Here is a 7,500-nt window from a genome sequence, read left to right on the forward strand (position 1 = left end):
TCTCCTCCTCAAACACCCTATCATATCTGACAAGCTCCATCCTATATTCTCTATTCCCCATCATCCTAACTTCCATCTCACACCTCTCCAAATTCCGCCTATTTTCCTCCTTCCCCCAATTTTCTATCGACTTTTTCCCGTCCTCCATCTCCAACATTCTCCCATATACTAGCCTTTTCTGCTCTTCCACCCTCCTCTCTTCTACCCTACCTTCCTCTATCCCCTTCCCCTTCCTTTTCCCCCCTTTTCCTCCCTCTTCCCCCTCCACCTCTCCTTCTGTCCCCACCCTACCCTCCTGATCCCCAGACAAAAACTTCTCCCTAACCACCTTCTCAAATTCTCTCTTCACCCTCTCAAATTCCCCTTCCCTCCAACCCTTTACCGGCCCCTTCTTCTCTATCCTCTCCCTTATCATTCGAAGGACTTCCTTTTTCCTTCCCATGTCCAACTCCTCCCCTTCTTCTTCCTTCCTCTCCTCTCCCCCTGTCTCTACCTCCATTTCCGAATCCTCTACTTCTGCTTCCTTCCTCTCTTCTCCCTCTTTCCCCTCCTCCTCTCCTTCCCTCCAAACCCTCTTTCCGTCTTCTCCTTTCTTCTCTTCTTCCCTATCACACCTTGCGTAATAACCCATTTTTCCCATCCTACCTTCATGTTCTATTTCCTGCCATTCTTTATATTTCCCCCTTACCCTGTCTATCTCTTTATACAACCCCTCCCTCCTCATCTCCTTTTCAAATTTTCCCTCATATTTCGACACCTGCCTATCAAAATCCTCTCCCTCCATGTCTAACACCTCCCTCCTAAATTTCCACCCTATATCCTTCAATTCCCCTTCTTTCAAAACCCCCTTTTCCTTCCTATATTCTTCTATTTTCCCGTAGACCAGTCTATCCATCATCTCCCTTCCCACATTCCCCTCCTCCCTTAATATTTCCTTCTCCTCCTTTCTTTTTGCCTCTTTCTCATCCTCTTCTACTCTGGCCCCCTCCATCCTGGCCATCCCTCCCTCTGTCCCTACCCCCTCTCCTTCCATTTCCACCACCTCTCCTTCTATCTCAAACACCACTCCTTCCCTCCCAAACCCCACTCCATCTGTCCCGTCCAACACTTCTTCTGTCCCGGCCTCCCCTCCTTCTGTCCCGGCCTTCCCTCCTTCTGTCCCGGCCACCACTCCTTCTGTCCCGGCCACCACTCCTTCTGTCCCGTCCTCCACTCCTTCTGTCCCAACCACCACTCCTTCTGTCTCGTTCCTCTTCTTCTCTTTCTCCTCTTCTCTTTGTGTCTCCTTCGGTACAGTTCCTCCTCCTCTGCCACCCCCTCCTGCGCGCTCCTCTCCTCTTCTACCCCCATCCCCAGCTCTCGCTCCCCCCCCTGCTGCAGACGCGTATGACCTCCGCCTGGCGGGGCAGTCCCGCCACAGGTGCGCCCCTGAGCCACACCCGTGGCATGTCTTAGGCTCGGCACAGTCCCTCGCCTCGTGCCCACCAGACCCACAGAACCTGCACTTTCTTTCACTGCACGAGGCGAGGGTATGGCCATAGGCCATACAACGCCTGCAAAAAGGAGGCTGACGGGCATAAAATAATGTCCCCCTATCAGCCCCCAGGGAGAACATTGCTGGAGGATGGAGGTAACCATCCAAACCCTTCGGGTCCTCCCTAAGAAGGACCTGGAACCCTCTCCTCCCTGTCCAGTATCCCAGGGAGTCCCTGAGGTACCTCGCTGAGGAAATGTTGTCAGCGTACCTCCCCAGATAAGCCCTCACATCCTCATCTTTCACATGTGGATTGTACATTGTGACTGTGACCACCCTTAAATTTCTCCTTGCCAGGCTGATCACCTCATAGTGGCACAGGGGTCTTGCTTCTTCCAGATCCTTTACCTTCTTCCTGATCTCCTCATATTTTCCCTCCGTGTATAACGTCACTTCAAAAGCCTTCTCCAATGGGTTACTCTGTAGGCACAGAACCTCCTTTACCCCTAACTTCAGAGTCTCCATCAAGATGGTCCTCCCGAACATCTCTCTCCCCCATGGCTCTACTTCCTTCTCCTTCCATATAAATCTTAAGGTATTCGCCAACCCTATCCCTGGAACCTCTCTTCTTTCTTTTCTCCCTTCCATCTTTCCCACCAAAAAGCCTCTCTTTTCAATTGCCACCAAAAAATATCCTTGAAAACCAACCTCTTTTACCAAAAACAATAAACTTTCCTCCCTCCGGGCTTCCCTCGACCTTCTGACTCAGCGAGCTCTGGGGCACCTCGGTACCAAGCTTGATCTGAGCCAAAAGGCCGAGAAGCGATAACCCACAAATGGAACCCTGCACCCGCCGGGCACCCGGGGGTCTCGGCAGACTTTGGCGGTTGGTTGGTTTGGCAAAAGGTGGCGGCTCCTCCTCCCCCCCCCACCCACCCACCCACCCACCCAACCTTTCCCTGGCGACAGACAGGCGGGTGTTTTTTATTTTATTTTTTAAAGTCGCTAATTCGTCTTTAAGTCACTAGCTCTTTACGCCTAGTGCGACGACTATTTGTTCAAAGCCCGGCAAATACGCCAGTCGTCGGGCTTGAACTCAATTGCCCTTAGCGACTACTTGGGAGTGAGTGGAAAAATACACCCACCGCTACGATTCTAAGTCAAACGCATGAGCAAAAAGTCTCTGCATCATCTCTGTCAATTTCTCTTGAAACAAGATATAGCGGGCTCTGCCAGAAGCAAAGCCCTTCCAAAAATACGTTGAACTCATGAGTGTTCCTCTCCACGGAAGTCTTTAGTAAAAGGCGAAAGGCTTGTGCGTAATGAAGAGAAACCAGAGTCGTATGGAAGTCAGAGGTCGGGGCCCGAGACACACACACTGTGCACTCTAGGCCGGTAACTCGCGGGTGGTCACCCAACCCACTCTGCCAACTTTTCGAGGGCTGTGTGTGGGTAAAAAGTCACAGACAGACAGACAGACAGACAGACAGACAGACAGACAGACAGACACTCACTCACTATCCTGGCCAACGTTTTTTTTTTTTTTTTTTTTTTTTTTTTTTTTTTTTTTAAGTAAAATGGCGGGAAACGGGGGAACCCATGAAAAGCGCTTCGCCCTACTTTCACTTTGGATCTTTCTTCTTTTTCCTTGCTAGCTTTGTCTCTTTCTTTTTTATCCTTGACAACGGGAGAATGCACCGTTCCCGGAGGTACTGCAATACCGGGTCGATGCGTGGAGCGGACGGAGCAAGCCCCATTTCCGACTCCCTGTTCGAAAAATCCATTTAATATGTAGTCCCCCGATGGGGGACGTATCAGATATTAAACTGATAAGAACAGATTTTTTTTTTTTTTTTTTTTTTTTTTTTTTTTTTTTTTTTTTTTTTTTTTTTTTATTTTATTAAACCAAAACAGTCATATTAAACATTTCACATTTTCCCAAACACTGTACATTTCAAGACATGGCTAATAAAAACCAAGACATGGAAATAACAATACAAACAGTAAATACACTTTAGCCCAACCACTGCAACAGACCTCTTACTCATAAAGGTACTTCCAGCGTTCCTTAGAAGCATGGAATCCGTATTTGTCCACATCAAAATCATATCTTTTCCTCAGATCAGCTCTAACCCTACTAACCACTCCCCCCACTCCCCAGTCCACATTGGATTTAACCAAAACCACCCTTGAATCCCACAGAGCCGTCTTCCCCAAGGAAATCAGTAGCCAAATCAAAAAAGATCCCCTCCCGCTCCTGATCCCCAAACCCCGTCCCAGCATAACTGCATCAAAGGATAGAATCCCCAGTACCTGGAAAAAAGAGCCTAAATCTCCCCAAACCCTCCTGGCAAAAGAGCACTCCCAAAAAGTGTGACGAAGCGTCTCCTCGCCTTCACACCCCTCCCTTGGGCATACCTTGACCTTTGACAGGCCGTGTCTGTAAAGGACCTCCCTAACTGGCAGACGCCTATGTACACACAACCAATTTAGATCCTTTAACCTGTTAGAGAGACCCTTCTGCTGAATCGCCTGCCACACAACCGGCCCCACCCCATAGATACCGACAGGACCTCGCTTAGCCACCAAGGTCCTGTATAAAGCCCTGTGGTCCATGCAGAGCAGACCCTCCTGGCACTCAGTGTGCCTTCTGCTCCACTTCACTGCATGTTGGAAATGAGCTGGGAGGGTTTCCGCCTTAGGTCGGGAATTGTCCCAGGCTACCAACCTTCGCAGAGGGAAAGATAGCCAAAACAAACCAAAAGCCTTGAAGCCATGGTTGCAAGGGTTAACCAAATTTTTACATATCGAAGAAAAGAAAATAGTGTCCAACTTAAGAGGGAGGTCAGGAACTCCCCTTCCTCCCTCCTCCACTGATTGCACCATCCAGTCCCTTTTTACATACTCATAGCCTCCCCAAACAAAAGAAAAGACGGTTCGCACTAAATCCTTTCTGTAACGAGGAGGCAAAGGAAAAACATAGGCCAAATAAACCAAAGACGGAAGAATGTCTGCTTTAATGACCAGAACCCGTCCACTCATAGAGAGCCTACGAGCTTTCCACAGGCCCACCCTGGTGCGCACTTTCGCAATCCTCTTTCCCCAGTTGATGCCCTCGCTACCTGTCACTTCAAAATCCACTCCCAGGATCCTCATAGGCCCCGAGCAGAGCGGGAGGCCACTAAGGCCTTCCTCTCTCCCAGCCCACGGTCCAAAAAACTTAACTGAGGATTTCCCCAGGTTGACCCTAGCCCCAGATGCCTGTCCGAACTCCCCCAGGACCTCCACCGCCCTGGCGACACTCCCCTCGGATGTCAGAAACAGAGTCATGTCGTCCGCATACTGGGAGATCTTGACCTCTGAAAAACCCCCGCCAGGGGGCCGGAGGCCCATAATACGTGCGTCTGCCCGGAAAGCTGCTGCTAGAGGCTCCATATACAACACAAAGAGAAGTGGAGACAAAGGGCAGCCTTGACGAACCCCAGTCTGCTGGGGAACCACCTCTCCTACATGCCCATTTACTAAAACCCTACTTCCCACTGCAGTATATAGAATCCCCACCCACCTCAAGAACCCAGCCCCAAAACCCATCCTTTCCAAAACTGAAAAAAGAAACCCATGGTGCACCTTATCGAAAGCTTTTTCCATGTCTAAACTCACCAACATGAGGTGCACCCCTCTGTCCTGGGCCCAAGCAATACAATCTCTCACCAAACTCAGGTTCCAATGTATGGACCTCCCCTCCACCCCACAGGTCTGGTCCTCATGTATGACATGGGGCAGAACCTTCCTTAGGCGGCCCGCTAGTACACGGGCTACCACCTTATAATCTACACACAATAGCGTAATGGGCCTGTAATTCCCCAGGTTATCCCTTTCCCCTTTCTTGAAAAGCAGCGTCAAAACCCCCTCCCTCATTGAAGACCCCATGAGCCCTGAATCATACACCGCTTTAATTACTGAAAGAAAATCTCTGCCCAAAATCTCCCAAAAAGTAACATAAAACTCCCGAGGAATCCCATCGTAACCTGGCACCTTGTTGCTTGGTAAGCCCCGCAAAGCAGCCTCAACCTCCGCAAGCTCGAAAGGGCGGTCGAGATCAGACGCTGCCTCCGGGGGAACCATTTTCCTCAAAAACCCCAAAAAAACACGCTCTTTCGAACCATCTATGTCCTTCTCTCTGAAGGATTCTTGGTAGAAAGAGGACGCTGCTTCCACCATCCCCTTTGGGTCAGAAACCACCCCCCCCCCTTCTGTTCTCAGCTGAGCAATCACTGCTTTGGCACGTGCGGCTTTAATCTGTTTAAAAAAATATGAGCTACTAGCTTCACCAAACTCGAACTTGTCTCTTTGACACCTAAAGAGAAAGTCCCTGGCCTTCCCCTGAAAATACAGCCCCAACTTACTTTTTAAAACCTCCATCCTCTCTACATCCCTCCCCTCACCCTTATTCTCAGCTGACACCAAGACAGTCAGCTCTCTCTGAAGCCGCTGAAAAACCTCCCTATCTGCTCGGGCCTTAGCAACACAGTGCGAAATGGCCAGGGTGCGCACATTGCGCTTTACGCACTCCCACCATTCAACTATGGAACCAAAAAAAGGCTTGAGGTCCCCCCATATTTCATAATGGGAAATAAAAGCCTCCCTAAAGGAAAGATCCTCCAAAATTTTAGAGTTTAGTTTCCAAAAACCTCTGCCAAAAATTGGCACGTCTACCGAGAAAACTACCTTGACTTGGCAATGGTCCGAAAACCAGACCGGAGACACAGTGACTTGTGATATTGGCACAGATACAGGTAAAAAAATAAAATCTATACGACTACGGGAACCCCTTGAGTTTGCCCATGTCATACCCTCCCCATTGGGGTCACAGACTCTGAACGAGTCCCTAAAAGAAAAATCTTTAACCACAGAAACCAAATAGGGTAGGCTAAAATCCCCAGTGCCTTCGAAAGAGACATTGAAATCCCCACCCAAAACCACAGTTCGGTTCGTAACACAAACATCTGGTAGAGCCAGAAAAAGATCTTTTCTACCTCGAGGTTCAGCAGGTGCATAAATGTTAATAAAACGAAACTTCGCCCCCCTCCAGTCTGCATCAACAACTAAAACCCTCCCCTCTATGACAGAAAAAGAACCCACCACACAAAAATCCCTATCCCCAAACAAAATCCCCACCCCAGAGGAGTGAACCCCCCCTATCCCCCATCTGGACTCTCCCTTCGCCCACCCCCTTGAAAACACAGAAATATCCCCCATGTCCCTTAAATGAACCTCTTGTAAAAAACAAACCTGAAAGGAGATACAGGAAAGGTACTGAAAAACCCCTCCTCTCTTCCCCATATCCCTTAAACCCCTTACATTTACTGTCACTACTGTAAAGAAGGTCATAAAAAAGAAGAAATAACTAAACGAGATCACCCATACATACAGTCTGTCAGGTAGGAGCCTCCCCCATCCCAAAGTCACTCACCCCTTCCAGGTATTTGTCACTGTTCGGCGTGCCTGGCGCCACGAAAGAGCGTTCAGGGCTGGAAAAGTCCACACAGGTTGATACCTGTCCACTGACCTGCGATGCTTCCCCAGGACTGGAAGAGTGGTCTCCCCCGGACAGTACCTGTGCACAGTCCAAAGAAGCCTCCTCAGGATTGGTGTCCATCTCCGAGGTGCCTGTCCCAGGAAGCGCAGGAACCAAACAGGGCCCATGGACCTGCTCCCCAGACCCCCCCACCGAGGCTTCAGAGGCCGCCGACGCAGAAACCTTCAACACAACTGGATCCTGGGTCTTAGCCCCCACATCTGACCCTTCATCCCCAGTATCAGGGTTTAGCACTGTAAACCGGTTGGAGGTGGGCACCTCTGGCCTCCTATGCTTTTCCACCATCACCCTTTCAGTTACCCTCCTCTTCTTCTTTCTTTTCCCTTTGTACATCTTCCCTGACTCTCCATTATCTGAAGATGCCGATCCAGTTGACCCGCCTGCCGAAGACGACCTCATCTTCCGCGTAGGGGTTCGGGAAGCCGAA

General features: G+C 49.7%; 1 non-coding gene and 1 pseudogene across 1 annotated transcript; both read right to left on the reverse strand.

Annotated features, from left to right (window-relative positions):
- Nucleotides 1–2,699: 2,699 nt before the first annotated feature.
- LOC120035776 lies at nt 2,700–2,816 on the reverse strand. Its single transcript, XR_005474302.1, has one exon. It is a non-coding gene; the product is annotated as a U5 spliceosomal RNA (small nuclear RNA).
- A 345-nt stretch (nt 2,817–3,161) lies between these two features.
- LOC120035825 lies at nt 3,162–3,392 on the reverse strand (annotated as a pseudogene).
- Nucleotides 3,393–7,500: the final 4,108 nt, after the last annotated feature.

This window comes from Salvelinus namaycush, unplaced genomic scaffold (assembly GCF_016432855.1).
Source record: "Salvelinus namaycush isolate Seneca unplaced genomic scaffold, SaNama_1.0 Scaffold1108, whole genome shotgun sequence".
NCBI classification, from domain to species: Eukaryota; Metazoa; Chordata; class Actinopteri; order Salmoniformes; family Salmonidae; genus Salvelinus; species Salvelinus namaycush.